Source organism: Hemiscyllium ocellatum, chromosome 4, assembly GCF_020745735.1.
Source record: "Hemiscyllium ocellatum isolate sHemOce1 chromosome 4, sHemOce1.pat.X.cur, whole genome shotgun sequence".
In the NCBI taxonomy this organism is placed as follows: Eukaryota; Metazoa; Chordata; class Chondrichthyes; order Orectolobiformes; family Hemiscylliidae; genus Hemiscyllium; species Hemiscyllium ocellatum.
The window spans coordinates 71,953,714-71,968,411 of NC_083404.1; positions in this window are offsets into that span (position 1 = coordinate 71,953,714).

Here is a 14,698-nt window from a genome sequence, read left to right on the forward strand (position 1 = left end):
GAGGAGAGTGAAGAAAGTTTGAGTAGATTAGGATTATTTTCATTAGAATGACAGATGTTATGTGGGGTGGGGGGGGGAAACTGACTGAGGTCCACAAAATCATGAGAGGTATAGACAGGAGGGATAGGAAGAAGCTTTTCTCCCCCCAGAATGGGGACTCAATTACAAGGGGTCACAAGTTCAAAATGAGAGGGGAAAAGTGTAGAAAGCGTGGAAAGTTCTTCACACGGAGGACAGTGGGTACCTGGCATGCATTGACAGTGGAGGTGGTAGGGGCGGGAACGAGTGTCATTTCAGATGCAGCTAGACAGATACATGAATAAGCATGGAGCAAATGGATACTGACCCTTAGAAAATAGGTGACAGATTTAAATAGAGGATTTGGATCAGCGCAGCACTTGGTGGGCTGAACAGTCTGTTCTTGTGCTGTAATTTTCTTTGTGCTTTGTTCGACACTGTAGATGTGACTTCTGAGATGCAGAAAGTGGCCCACATTTTCCAGGGTTGTTTTTCCAAGCTGAATTGATGGTTCAATCCAATTTGTCTCAGTTGGTGACAGATGATAGATGATCTGAGTCTTCTTGAAATTGATGGTAAGTCCAAGTTTCTTTAATGCATGGTTGAAGACAGAGAGAATCTGTTGTAAGTGGCTTTCTGAGAGATCTGCAACACTGTTGTCATCTGCGTATTGGAAGTCAAATGAGGGAACTCATAGATGTCTTGTTTTCTGGCTTAAAACAGGCAAGATTGAAAAGTCTGCCATATGTTCTGCAGACAATTTCAATTCCTAGGAGTAAGTCATCTTTGATGATGGGGATGTTTGTCGCAGTAAAGATGGTGAACAAAGTGAGGGCAATTACGCATCCCTGTGTTACTCCTGATTTGACTTGAAAAAGGTCAGTTACTGTTGCTGACCATAACTGTAACAAGCATTCCATTCATGGAAGAGTCTCAGGATTCAATGTACTTTTCAGGGCATCCATAGGTGGAAAGGACATCCCATAAGAATTTCCTTGATACCAAATCAAAGGCTTTGGTGAGTTTGATGAATGCCAGATACAATATTTTTCTTGTAGCTGCCTCATGGTGAAGATCATGTCAATTGTTCCACGCTGTCATCTGAAACTGGCTTGTGTCTCCGGTAGGATCTTCTCTGCCAAAGGCTTTGAGCCAATTGTTCATTATGCAGGTGAGGATCTTTCCTGCTGTTGCTAACAGGGAAATTCCATGATAGTTTCTGCATTCAGATAGATTGCCTAATTTCTAAAGTTTGCTGATACATCTTCATTTATCCAGCTCATGAGGAGAAGTTGCTGCAGTTGGTAATGAGGTGAGTTACCTCCAATTTTGTACACTTCAGCTGGGTGTTCCATCGAGTCCAGCTGCTTGTTGTTTTTTAAGGTTTTGATGGCTTCCTTGACTTCAAGTGTTGGTAATTTGCTTAGGGAATCATCAACGGCCTGTTTTGGAATGTTGTTAATCTCATTCCTATCAAAAGGATCGGTTTAATTTAGAAGATTTTCAAAGTGCTCAGATATCAGCATTGCCCTTCAAGATGGTTAAACCATCTTTGCTTTGAGAGGGGTTTGCCCATGAGTGGATGGCAAAAAACAGCTTTCGTTGTGTTGAAGGAGCTTCAAATATCATTGGCATCCGCTAGTTGTTGAAGTTCCTGAACTTTCTTCTTCTACCATTGGTTTTTCAGGTTTTGGGTGCTCTCCTGGACTGTAACCTTGCATTCCTGACAGCATTTCTTTTTGGGAGCTGATTGTTGGTCATTTTGTAAGTGATGAAAACTTTTCTCTTTATATTGATAAGCTGTTGGAATAGTTGTTGGTGTCATTATCATTGAATCAATGCTGATTTTTTTTTGTCTTGAACCCAATTGTTTCTGTGTAGGAGGTGATGATAACATGCTTCAATTGATTCTAGTATTCTTCTATGGATGGTGGGATTTGTTGAGGCAGTTGTTCTTGAGCATTTTGTTGGAACTTCTGCACCTGGTTGATGTCAATATTAAATTTCTTGATAGTGTTCTGATTTTGGTGTTACCTTTTGAGCCGAATCTTCATTCTCTTGGTGGACGAGATGAGTCGATAAGCTGTCCAGCACTTGTTGGCAGCAGTAACAGCTCTTGTTAACAGTACATCTTGTTGGTTCTGAGATTGTATGATTATGTAGTCGGTGAGGTACCAGTGTTTGGAGCATGTATGCTGCTAAGAGACTTTATACCTGTTTTTCTGGAGAAATAGGGTGCTTGTAATCACCAGATTGTGTGTAGCAGATTTGGTGAGGAGGTGTATACCATTTGCATTGATCTTGCCAACTCCTTCCCCTTGCCTATTATCAGATTAGATTAGATTACATTAGATTCCCTACAGTGTGGAAACAGGCCCTTCAGCCCAACAAGTCTTTCTTGTCATTCTCCTCACATCAAAACAAATAAACTTCAGATTGCCAGTCCTATCGTGATCAGCAAGCTCTCCCTGTCTGTTATAGAGTCACAGAGATATACAGCATGAAAACAGACCCGTCGGTCCAACCTGTCCATGCCGACAGATATCCCAACCCAATCTAGTCCCACCTGCCAGCACCCGGCCCATTTCCCTCCAAACCCTTCCTATTCATATACCCATCCAAATACCTTTTAAATATTGCAATTGTACCACCTTCCACCACTTCCTCTGGCAGCTCATTCCATACATGTACCACCCTCTGTGTGAAAACATTCCCCCTAAGGTCTCTTTTATATCTTTCCCCTCTCGCTCTAAACCTATGCCCTCTAGTTCTGGACTCACCCCACCCCAAGGAAAAGACTTTGTCTATTTATCCTATCCATGCTCCTCATAATTTTGTAAACCTCTATAAGGTCACCCCTCAGCCTCTGACACTCCAGGCAAAACAGCCCCAGCCCGTTCAGCTTATCCCTGTAGCTCAAATCCTCCAACCCTGGCAACACCCTTGTAAATCTTTTCTGAACCCTTTCAAGTTTCTCAACATCTGTCGGATAGGAAGGAGACCAGAATTGCACGCAATATTCCAACAGTGGCCTAACCAATGTCCTGTACAGCCGCAACATGACCTCCCAACTCCTGTACTTAATACTCTGACCAATAAAGGAAAGCATACCAAACGCCTTCTTCACTATCCTATCTACCTGCAACTCCACTTTCAAGGAGGTATGAACCTGCAAGTCCAAGATCTCTTTATTCAGCAACACTCCCTAGGACCTTCCCATTAAGTGTCTAAGTCCTGCTAAGATTTGCTTTCCAAAAATACAGCACCTTGCATTTATTTGAATTAAACTCCATCTGCCACTTCTCAGCTCATTGGCCCATCTGCTCAAGATCCTGTTCTTCCTCTTAGTTTTACTGGCCTAAATCTCTAGCTCTTTCTTGGTCATTTCACTTGCTGACCTGCTCTGGTTCTCAACTTTTGCCACAGCTCAGCTATAATTAAAATGCCAGAGTGATCATGCTTAATGCTTTGGATCTTGATTCCAATGAATATTAATGCTGACAAATGTTATGGTGAGTTTTACTTTGACCTTGATGAAAAGATCATTCTTCTGGAGGACTAATGACTAGGCTAATTGTGACTCTGACATTTGGAGCAGAACTATTGGGGAAAGGACAGGCAGGAAGTATTAATGCAAATGATATGCTAGTACTAACAAAACGAGCACAGTATATAACATTTGTAACAAACACTCTCTTCCAGCAAAAGGACGAATATAAAACCAACTGGAGACATCAGAGACCAAAGCACTAAGACCTCTTCATTTACAACATTGTTTAGCTCAAAGATCTAACAGACACTTGCATTACTCAAACTATGAGCGAAGCTGAAGCCATGTGGACATGTATCGATTCGTTAAATCAGTGATGAACATTCACCTTTTTGTTTTATTAATTTTGAGGATGTGGAGATTGCTGGTGAGTCAGGATTTATTAATTTTGAGAAAGTGGTTGTGAGTTGATTTGTTGAACTGCAGCAGACCATTTGGTGAGCTAGATCAGTGATATCAATAAAAGGGAGTTTATTGCCTCTGCAACGGCAGAGGGTGTATTCATTGCTCATGCAGTCACAGTCCGCAAGGACTCACTCATCAAATCAGCTGCTTTCAAAGATCCCCTGTCACTTTCTGAACTGTGACGACTAGTCTGCTCCTGCCCCCACTGGACCCCAGATTCGCTTTACTCTGCTCCCTCTGCTGTTGCTCCGTGTGCCCAATCCAGGCCCTGCTCCTTCAATATCTATCTGAAAATTCCCATTGCTGCTTACCCCCAGGTTCATTTGACTCTACTCCCGTGGCTACTACTGCCATCACTCAGAGTGTGCTCAAGAAATGTTCAAGGTTATAATTTAAACATGCCATGACTGGTTACAAATCTTTTATGTGCTAATGAAGTGGCATTCTTACAAACCTGATTGAAGCAATTTAAATCCATTTTAATAAAAATTTTATGAGCAGTTTGTTAATTTTACTGGAAAGAAGCCAGATCTCCAATTTATTTTTCATTGAAAGAGTAATGTCAGCTCTTATATCACAGGACAATGTTAAGACAGTTCTGGAATAAATTGAAAAATAATTTAATTTATAAAACATCAGTAAAGTATGATTGAATGCTAATCAAGTCATTCCAGTGTGAAGATTTTTTTGATATTTAGATAGAGTATAGAATCAGGTATTTTCCTTTATATTATTTTAAATTATACGTAGGATTATAAATGCAGCTGTAGTATGCTCATCATTTTCTTACTAATAGTTTATAATCCATAAAAATGAACCATGAATAATGGAAGTATGCTTAAACTCAGTTAGAAAATATTTCTCTTTGTAAATTGGGAGATTCTAATTGAGTTTTACCTTTTGATCTTCCAGAAGGTCTTTTAGGAATAGAAAATGTTTGCTTCACTTCATTTCATGAGCCATCTTTTCATCTTTAAGATGGGGGTCTGGAGAGATCTCACTCCTCACTAGCAGTACTTACCAGCATTAGTTTCATGTCAGGGCACTGGGTTGCAGGAAGCTTACCTCCTCCATTTCATCTCCTTAAAATGTATCACATCACTAACTTTCCCCAGTTACAATGACTGGTCATGACTTAAAAAGCTAAAATTTTGTTTCTCTCTCTGCAGAACTGTCTCACTTACTGAGTATTTTCAACATTTTCTGAACCTGCTCTTGTTATAAAAAGAAATGAGACTTAGGATACAACATTTCATAATGAAATGGGTTTTGTAAACACATTTTGAACTTACATTTCACATGGTTCGCAACTCCAAAATATGGCTCGCCCATCATTCATAACACCGTTGTGCTTGTGTAATCTTGAAAATCAGTTTGACTTGATGAAAATTGCTAAAATTGAAAAATGCTTATTTTTGAAATGGTTCCAGCAATGATATCAGCACATGAACTACCCCTTAAGCTATGTTGTTGAAAATAGTCAACTCTAGGAATTACGGTAGGAATCTCCAGAGTTGGTCCATTTTTCCTTGCAGGCAAGGATGCCCTGAGGCATGGTACATTGGTGAAACCAAGCAAAGGCTATGGCAACAGATGAATGGGCACCATACAACAATCAATAGACAGGAGTGCTCCCTCCCAGTTGGGGAACACTTCAGAAGTCCAGGACATTCGACCTCGGACCTTCGGGTGACCATCCTCCACGGCAGACTTTGGGACAGGCAGCAGCGAAATGTGGCCAAACAGAGGCTGATGGCTAAGTTCTGTACCCATAGGGAGGGCCTCAAATGGGATCTTGGGTTCATGTCACACTACAGGTGACCACCATTGCACCATACACACACAGGCACTCCTACACACACACACACACACACACATTCCAACTGACACACACACACTCCCACATACATCCTCTCACAGACTTAGACCACTTTACAATCACTTACACATTCTCTCTCAAACACTCACAAACCCCCACTCCAGACACACACACACGTTTGTGGGGTGAATTTGTACTTGGAGAGTTACATTGTACTTTGCTCAAAAACTGCATTAATCCGTGTAAGACTCTGTTAACTCACTTATTAGATTAGAATCAGTCTAAACATTATGGCACAGACAGGGAACAAAAGGGTCTAACACCTTCAACATCTTAACATCTTATCTAGTTAACACCAATTGTTACAGTTAACCTGAGAATGTAACTTTTACATATGAAAGAAGTGAAACTATCATGGTATTCGAAAAGATGAAAGACTCAATAGACAAATCAAGGTATTTTTCAATGTATAATTTCAGTTACATCACTCTATAAACTTTTGCTAAAAATTCTGTGTCTTACAATTGTGTCCTCCACAACCATCTGATGAAGGAGCGGTGCTTCCAATTAAACCTGTTGGACTATAACCTGGTGTTGTGTGATTTAAACCATTTTTAAAGCATACCCTGCTTATTTCCAGAGGGAATGCCCAATACAAGCAAAATCAGTAATATTTGGAAATGAATGCACTGTTTGTAGTAGAGCTCCATTTTGAAGTATACAAGATGATTCAGATCAGTACGTGTTTACTGGTGGTTCCTTTCAAATTTGGTCAGTTGGGATCAAAGCAGCCGTATGTTTTCACTGGGGTCAGGAACGTAAGTAAGTACAGCAGTCAGAGCCTATGAGGGTGCATGTGCCCCCCTTTTCAGCTAATAGGTATTCTAAGGCCATCCTATGCTGCAAGGTGATGTGTGAATAGCAGCCGCTTCTGCGTTAAGTTGGCACAGAGCCTTTGCTATGGCATTTGCCATTTCTCCCAACTGCCGAGTTTCTATCTCCAGCCGGGTAGCTGCACAAGTTGGTGAAAAGCCAGTGGCTTCACAAAGAGAGGGGACGGTGAATGGTAAACAAAGGAAACCACATACCCGATATAGCAACTCCCAGTCCAGGACAGTGGCAGCCAGGGGTAGACCTTATGGCCACAAATGAGTTAGGTCCCATTACAGGTCCTCAGACACAGTCGTTCTGAGTTCTGTTGGGATCCATTATTAAGGTTAGGTAGTGTAAGAAACTTTATTGTTAGGTAGTGCTCACGTAAGGTAGTATTAGCAAGTCTGGAACTTGTTAGCTTCACTAGACAACAGTAAGCCATTATGTTACACTAAGAACAGACTGAAAAGCTGATGGCATAGCCTGAAGAGACCCCAGGGAGGGTGAGAGATAACAGGACATTGGAGCCGTGTCAAAATGCACGTAGCTCAAACTGAGGTAATAGAATGTTATCAGGTGAGAACCAATGATATACCAAAATACTGCATTTTACCAAATAAGGATGTAACTCTGGAATGTGAGAGAACAAAAAGATAGACAAATTAAAATATAATCAGAACGCGCCTTCTCCAGTGAGCTAGACACCTCACTGTACTGTGTACGATTCTCTCTCATTAAAACTGCTTATATTTTAATCAGACCTGGTGTTACTCTCCTCCAAACGAACACAGGGACAGAAATCCTGTCCTAACAGTTCCCATCCAAAAGATAGTGAAATTAGCATTTCAGGCAGTTTTGTAAAGAACCTGAAGGTTCACTATACTTCTAGCTGCTCTGGGTCGATTCACCGATGAGTAAGGAGCAGAGAATAAGGTCCCTCACACTCCTCTGCACTCCACTCATGTCCTGGTAATCTTGTCAGGGTGAAGAGGAGCATGGCAACAGTTGCAGCAGCTATTTGGTCTCTTCCACGGTTGTCTGGAGAGCTGGTATCTGCTGTGCCTTCTGCTCAGTTTCCCTCAGGAATGGTGCTCTTTTGTATTGGGTCCCATGAGTCCAATCGGACCTCCCTTCCACTTTCACAGCCGTTCGGGTTGTCACGAGTACAGGGAATAGGCCTTTCCTCCTGGGAGAGAAAGAGTTCTTTGCAAATGATTTTATCATTAGTCCCCAAGCTGGAACGGATGCAGTGGCTCATTTTGAGGAGTAGTCATAGTTATGAGTTACCATTTTGCTGAGTGCTTGGACATAATCTAGCAGAGCCTCTTGAGTCAGGAGCAATGCTACATCCACAGGGAGGTTTGGGGGCCTGGCCCCATAGGCATTGGTATACTCATAAGGACCTCAAAAGGGGTCAGCCCTGTGGTCTGCTTCACCTGCCATAGGGCCAAAGGCAAGGCGTGTGGCCATGACAGACCTGTCTCTTGGGTAATTTTAATCATGGTAGCTTTAAGTGTGCCATTCATCTGCTCCACCATGCCTGAGGAATGGGGCTGATAGGGGATGTGATATTTCCACATAATACCCGGTGCCTTGCTTGCCACAGCCATCACCAGCTAGAAATCTGGTGATGACAGCCCTCATTAGACATTTAACCACTGTCCCTGCATCATCCCTTTTTATGGTGAATGCTTCCACCCATTGAGAGAACATGTCTAGGATTGCCAGAATGTATTTGAAAGCCTGTTTAGTTGGCATGTGAGCAAAGTCAATTTGCAGCTGAGTGAAGGGTCCCTCTGGGATGGATAAATGGTCATATCTGGCCACGGGCTTGCCCTCATTGTCCTGTAGACATATCAAACAAACAGTGTGATACCAGTGCTTGGGCAGCAGCTGCAAAAACGCAGTGCATACCAGGTATGTCGCACAGCATGTATTATCCCCCTTTTTCCCACGTGGCCAACTCCATGTGCTGCCAGTGCCAGGACATGCAACTGGGACCTGGGGCAGAACTTCTTCAGCTACTCCCTTGGGGCCAACAAAACATGTCTCGTCAGTGCTCGCTGCGAGGGTGGGGTGATGTGGAGGTCAGCAAGTACGGAGTAGGGTGATCTAGGTTTGTGAGGGAAAGACGCAGTACAGTGAAATTGATATTGGAAACGGTCTTTCAGAACAACCCAGCGCAGGAAGGAGGTTGAGGGGAATGGAGGGATACTCTGCAAAAGGGAAAATGAAGGGTCAAAGAAGGCACGCACTGGTGTGTACAGGCACGACCAGCAAGAGGCATTCTTCACAGGGGAGGGTAGGTGCAGGCTGGTGTTAATGGTAGCCTGCAGCATAGAGTAAGGAGAATCAGGAATTTCTAAGGTGAGACCCCAGGGAGAGTACTAAATGGAGGCATTTAATTTACAAAGTGTTTGGAGCCCCAACAGGGCTACTGGAAGGAGTGAGGAAATTATAGCTGGGTCGGGGACTGTTACTGGTCCAATGCGAAAGGGTACTGAATTTGAAATTGGCTCTACCATGGGTACTCCGGAGACACCCACAGTGCAGACAGTTTCGGAACTGAGGGGAAGGTCTGCAGAGGGAGGCGCGGACGATTGTGTGGCTCCAGAGTCCACCAAAACCAAAATGAGATGACCTCCCACCACCATTGCTGGATTTTCGGACAGGGAATGAGAGAGGCGTATAGAGTGGCTCCAGTGGCAACTCTAGGGTCTTGGGGTGTGGGAAAATGGCTCGTCCACTGCGTAAGCCGCCTGCTAAGGCTGCCTCTGTGGAGAAAGCAAAAGTGGGTGTATGAATGGAAGCATTCGGCTGCTGCTGAGGGGCCGTTAACCAACAATCCCTTGCCCAGTGATCCAGCCTTCCGCATGCCCTCCATGTATCGTCACTTCTACCCCGGCAGTGCTGTGCATGGCTATGGTTTCTTTCCTGATTCCCTGGATGCATGAGTCGAGGGTATGCCTCCCTTTCCCTCTTACTCTCAAACAGCTACTGTCGGTCCAAATTATTTAGAGGGGAGAGTGTATCTTTCCACTCAGCTGTCTGCCAGGTTAAATTTTGTGATTTGTAAACTAGACGTGCTGGGACAACATACAATTGACTGCTAATTTGCCATTTTCTGATTAAGGGGACACCTGCCGAGGAGTCCCAGATGTCATTCCTGTGCGCACACACATCAACCCACAACTTGGCAGGAAATTCAATAGAGGATGGGATAGTTGTTCAGTGACTGCCATAAACGAACTGCAGTAAAGTCTGACCGTCCTGCGGCAAGCAATTGTAGATAGTGCAAATTTCCATCAACCAATTGTGAAATGTTATTGGGCATTTCAGCAACTCCGGGGCATCCTGGAGTATGGCCCGAATCTCAGCGTGAGTCCAGGGCTTGTCTAGAGACGCAGTGCCAATCATCATGCGGGGCTGCTGGTGATCAATGATCTGCAATCTCAAGGCTGCGGTCACTGAGCTTAAGTCTGGTGTTGGAAGCAGGATCAGGTGCTGCCTGGTCTCTAATGCCCCCTGCCTGCAACCTTCTGAACTCCTCGTGGGGTGGGTGGAGGAGGCAATAGGAGAGTGCGACGTCGCATAGCAACAAATGCAGCGACCTCATCTACTAGAGGGTCAGGACAGGAATGTGAAGGTACTAGGGGGCAATGGAGGCGGGGGAAGTTTATTTTTTCTCTCAGAGCGAATCTCTGCCACTCCTGTTTACTTTTTTTTCTCCCCTTTTTACCCACACACTACCACCTAATTGAGGTAGTGCTTATTTTTTCCCCAGCACCCGTGTGTGCGCATGCGATCAAGTGTGAGACACAGTGAAAGACACAAGGTGCACAAATCTTCATTCAATTTTCACCACCAGGAAGAAAGGAAACACCCAAGTGGCCAGTGACAAGCAGTGGCCTTCACATCAAAGGGCAATGCTGCATGATCAAACATTGAAGGGGAGGGCAGGGATGAAATCAAAATAGTGTTGGCGGGGGAGTTTATATGGAGGTGGGGCAATGAGCGGTAAATTGGAATATGCAGTGTCTGAAGGCACTCTTAATTTTAGGGGGATGGTGTCCTTTCGCGACATTCTTAAATTTATCCAGGCACTGAAGCATTTATTTAGTAACCCATGAAGGGTCACCGTACCCCCCCACAATATGTGTTCTCCACTTGTCAATTTTCTCTCGTTTAAAAGTGTCTCCATGTGGCCAATTCCCGCGGAAGCAACCGTGCGAAGCAGTAATAAAGGGGATTATTTTTCTACTGTCCCTGTTTCCTTTCATACCATGTCAGTCAGTGACCCTGGTGTAACCAGAGGATCTCCTACCTTGTTCTTGCAACACATGTATTTATCATCAGGCTCATCCCCAGGGGCAGTTCTTCTCCTGAGAGTTTGGAGTTCCACAATCCCATTTACCTGTAAGTAGTTGAACTGGAAACAAAGAATTGAACAGGACAAGCAGGTAGGATACACAGACTGCACAGAACACTGGACAAATGAACAAGACAAGGGCACGCAACCTGGTCAATTTCCCAAGGTTTCCAACTTTGAACTTGAGAAATTTAAAGGGATGATCTTTCTGTTCTCTCTTCTTGCCCTCGCGCCTGTTCTCTTTCAGGACTAGCCCACCAGCTCAGGTCAGGATCACACAAGTGACCGAATTGTAAAAAAAAGTTAGTTGGGATTAAATAGGCGATCTTTCCAGTCTTCCGTCGTGCTGAGTGCCTGTCCTCTTTCAGAACTTACTGGCTCAGGTCAGGAACACACAAGTGCCCAAATTTTAAAAAAAGGGACATGCCAACTAACGGAGAATTGTCCAATTTCAAATAAAGCTCAGACGCAGACCTTGGGAAATTGATTTGGAGATGCAATCACCTGATGAAGAAGCGGCGCTCCGAAAGATAGTGTGCTTCCAATTAAACCTGTTGGACTATAACCTGGTGTTGTGATTTTTAACCTTGTGAAATTGATATGCTTGTTCATTTCACAACATCACGGGAAGAGGTCATTCACCAATCAGAACGAGAATAACTGTTCCACACTGATGAGTTGTAATCTCTCTGCCCAGTTACAGGCATATGTAGTTTATAAAGAGTTACAAATGGTTGATTTCAAGATAATGCAGGTCTAACTGAACACACGAGAGGCTGGATCAGCTGCTATCTCTGGATGAGCCTCAAGTCCTTTGAAAAGAATAAAACTCTCGGAAGCGACGGCTTACCGGTCGAGTTCTATTCCACTCTGTTGGACTTGATTGGCCAGGACCTGCTGGAGGTGTATGTCATTATGCGTCAGGCAGGTACCATGAGTGAATCCATGAGGAAAAGCATCATCACCCTCATCTACAAGCGGAAGGGGGAGAGGGAGGGACTCAAAAATTGGAGACCAATTTCACTGTTGAATGTGGATTACAAAATTCTGTCAAAGGTAATTGCCAACCGGGTCAGGTCTGCTCTGGGGTTGGTGATTCACCCTGACCAAACCTGTGCTGTACCCCCGGGCAGGAAGATCGCTGAGAGTCTCGCACTCCTCAGAGATACGATCGCCTACGTGCAGGACAGAGGGTTGGACATCTGCCTGATCAGCCTGGACCAGGAGAAAGCCTTTGACAGGATATCACACAGGTATATGAGAGATGTTCTCTCCAAAATGGGCTTTGGGGAGGGAATCTGCAATTGGATCAGACTGCTCTACAATCGATGGGCGGGAATCAGATAGCTTCCCAGTCAGATCTGGAGTCAGGCAGGGCTGCCCTCTCTCTCCTGCCTTATTTGTGTGCTGCATAGAGCCATTTGCCGAGTCCATCAGGAAGGTTGCGAGCCTGAGAGGGGTGACTATTCTTGGCAGCGGTGGCCTGCAGGTTAAGGCCTCCCTGTACATGGATGACGTCGCCGTTTTCTGCTCAGATCCGCTGTCCGTACGCAGACTCATGTGCATATGTGACCAGTTCGAACGGGGGCCAAGGTAAACGGAGGCAAGAGCGAGGCCATGCTCTTCGGGAACTCGGCTGACCAATCCTCGTTCCCCTTCACCGTCAGGACCAACCACCTGAAGGTGCTGGATATTTGGTTCGGGGGGGCTGGGGTGTGCGCCAAGTCTTGGGAAGTGAGGCAGAAACTGGGCAGATGGAAGCTACGGTCGCTCTCCATCACGGGAAAAAACCTGGTCATCAGGTGTGTGGCACTGTCATTGCTAATGTACGTGGCGCAGGTCTGGCCTATTCCCAGAACCTGTGCCGCTGCAGTCACCCGGGCCATCTTCCAGTTTGTATGGAGATCAAAGATGGACTGGGTCCAAAGGGACTTGCTGTACAATGATCTGGGCAACGGGGGATAAAATAAACCCAATGCCACCTCATCCTGAAGGCCACCTTTGTGTGTGGCTGCATCAAACTGTGCGTGGATCCCCAGTACGCAAACACCAAGTGTCACTACGTACTGAGGTTCTACCTGTCCCCGGTGTTGCGAAGGATGGGCCTGGCGTCGCTGCCGCGGAACGCTCCGAGTAGTTGGACCGTTCCGTATCACCTGTCCTTCATGGAGAAGTTTATGAAGAAAAACACCTTTGACCACAAGTCCATCAGGAAATGGTCAGCGCGTAGTGTCCTTGAGACCCTTCGGGAAAAGGAGAGGGCGGATCCTATCGAGTGGTTCCCTGAGCAGACTGTCAAAGCCATTTGGCAGAATGCCTCATCGCCAGAACTTTCCAACAAGCATCAAGATATGGCTTGGCTGGTGGTGAGAAGGGCTCTGCCTGTGAGATCCTTTATGCACGCCCGGACTCTCAGCCACGCTGCCCTTGAAGCGGCTGCGGGGGGGACGAGACTGTCACACACCTCCTTCTGGAATGTGCCTGAGAAGAAGAAGTTTGGAGAGGAATGCAGTGGTGTTTGTTGAGGTTCATCCCGAGCAGCGCCGTGACACAGGACTCCGTGCTCTACGGCCTGTTCCCCGGGACACACACTGAGACAAACATCAACTGCGCCTGGAGGATCATCAACTTGGTGAAGGACACTCTCTGGGTGGTCCAAAACCTGTTGATCTTCCGGCTGAAGGAGTTGACCCCAGCTGAGTGTTGCAGACTGGCACGTTCCAAGATCCAGGACTACGTGTTGAGGGACGCGCTGAAGCTTAGGGCAGCTGCCGCCAAGGCACGGTGGGGAAAGACCACAGTGTAACGTCTGCCTGCCTAAAGAAGAACAGGGGGCCCGCGCAGTCATTTGGGCTCTGCTGACATCTCAGCTAAATATATGGGCATATGATTGAAAAATGTACAGACCTGTATATAAAAATGATAAATTCTGATCTCTGTATGTAAATGTTTACATATGTGTGGCATGACCAACAGTACAGACCATCAAATTATTCTATGAATAAAGTATATTTTTGAAATATAAAAAAAATCGAAAAGCTAACAATACTACTGATCTAATGGCACCGAATAGTTGAATAATCAGTCACATCCTGTGCATGGTCTGTGGTCATCAATATTAAGTAGATTGGTGACATCTTAGCTGCGGGAGCATTGTTTTAGCTCAGGTGCCCCATAGAGAGAGAAAGCCCTCGGGGTGGGGAGGTGAAGTGTCATTGTCAAGTGAGAGAATCCCATTAGCATGTCGTTTAGTTAACATGTTTTCTCTAATTAAGAAATGGCTTGTTCAGTCAATTCCTGTGTATAGCTTGAGTCATCACTGGTATTGTGGGTATGACCCCTCTTAGCCTGGGAAAACGGCTTTCAAAATCAAAATAGTTTCCCCTTCTCCCATAGCTACAGTTGACTTCAAGATTTGTACATCAAGCAAGAATTGCATCTGGTCTAGGGGGAAAAAATCGTACAGTAAAATGTTTTGTGTTTACTGCAAATATTGTTATCAGAGGTGTAGAAGCTTGAGTGTGCTCAAGCCAGTGCACTGAGTGGAGGAGAGATGAACGGGGTACAATCAATATTCCTAAATAAATAGGCCTGAAGCATAATTGTAGTGAATGCACACACCTGTTGCATATCCTCCGCAATTTGCAGCAAAAACGAACAGAAC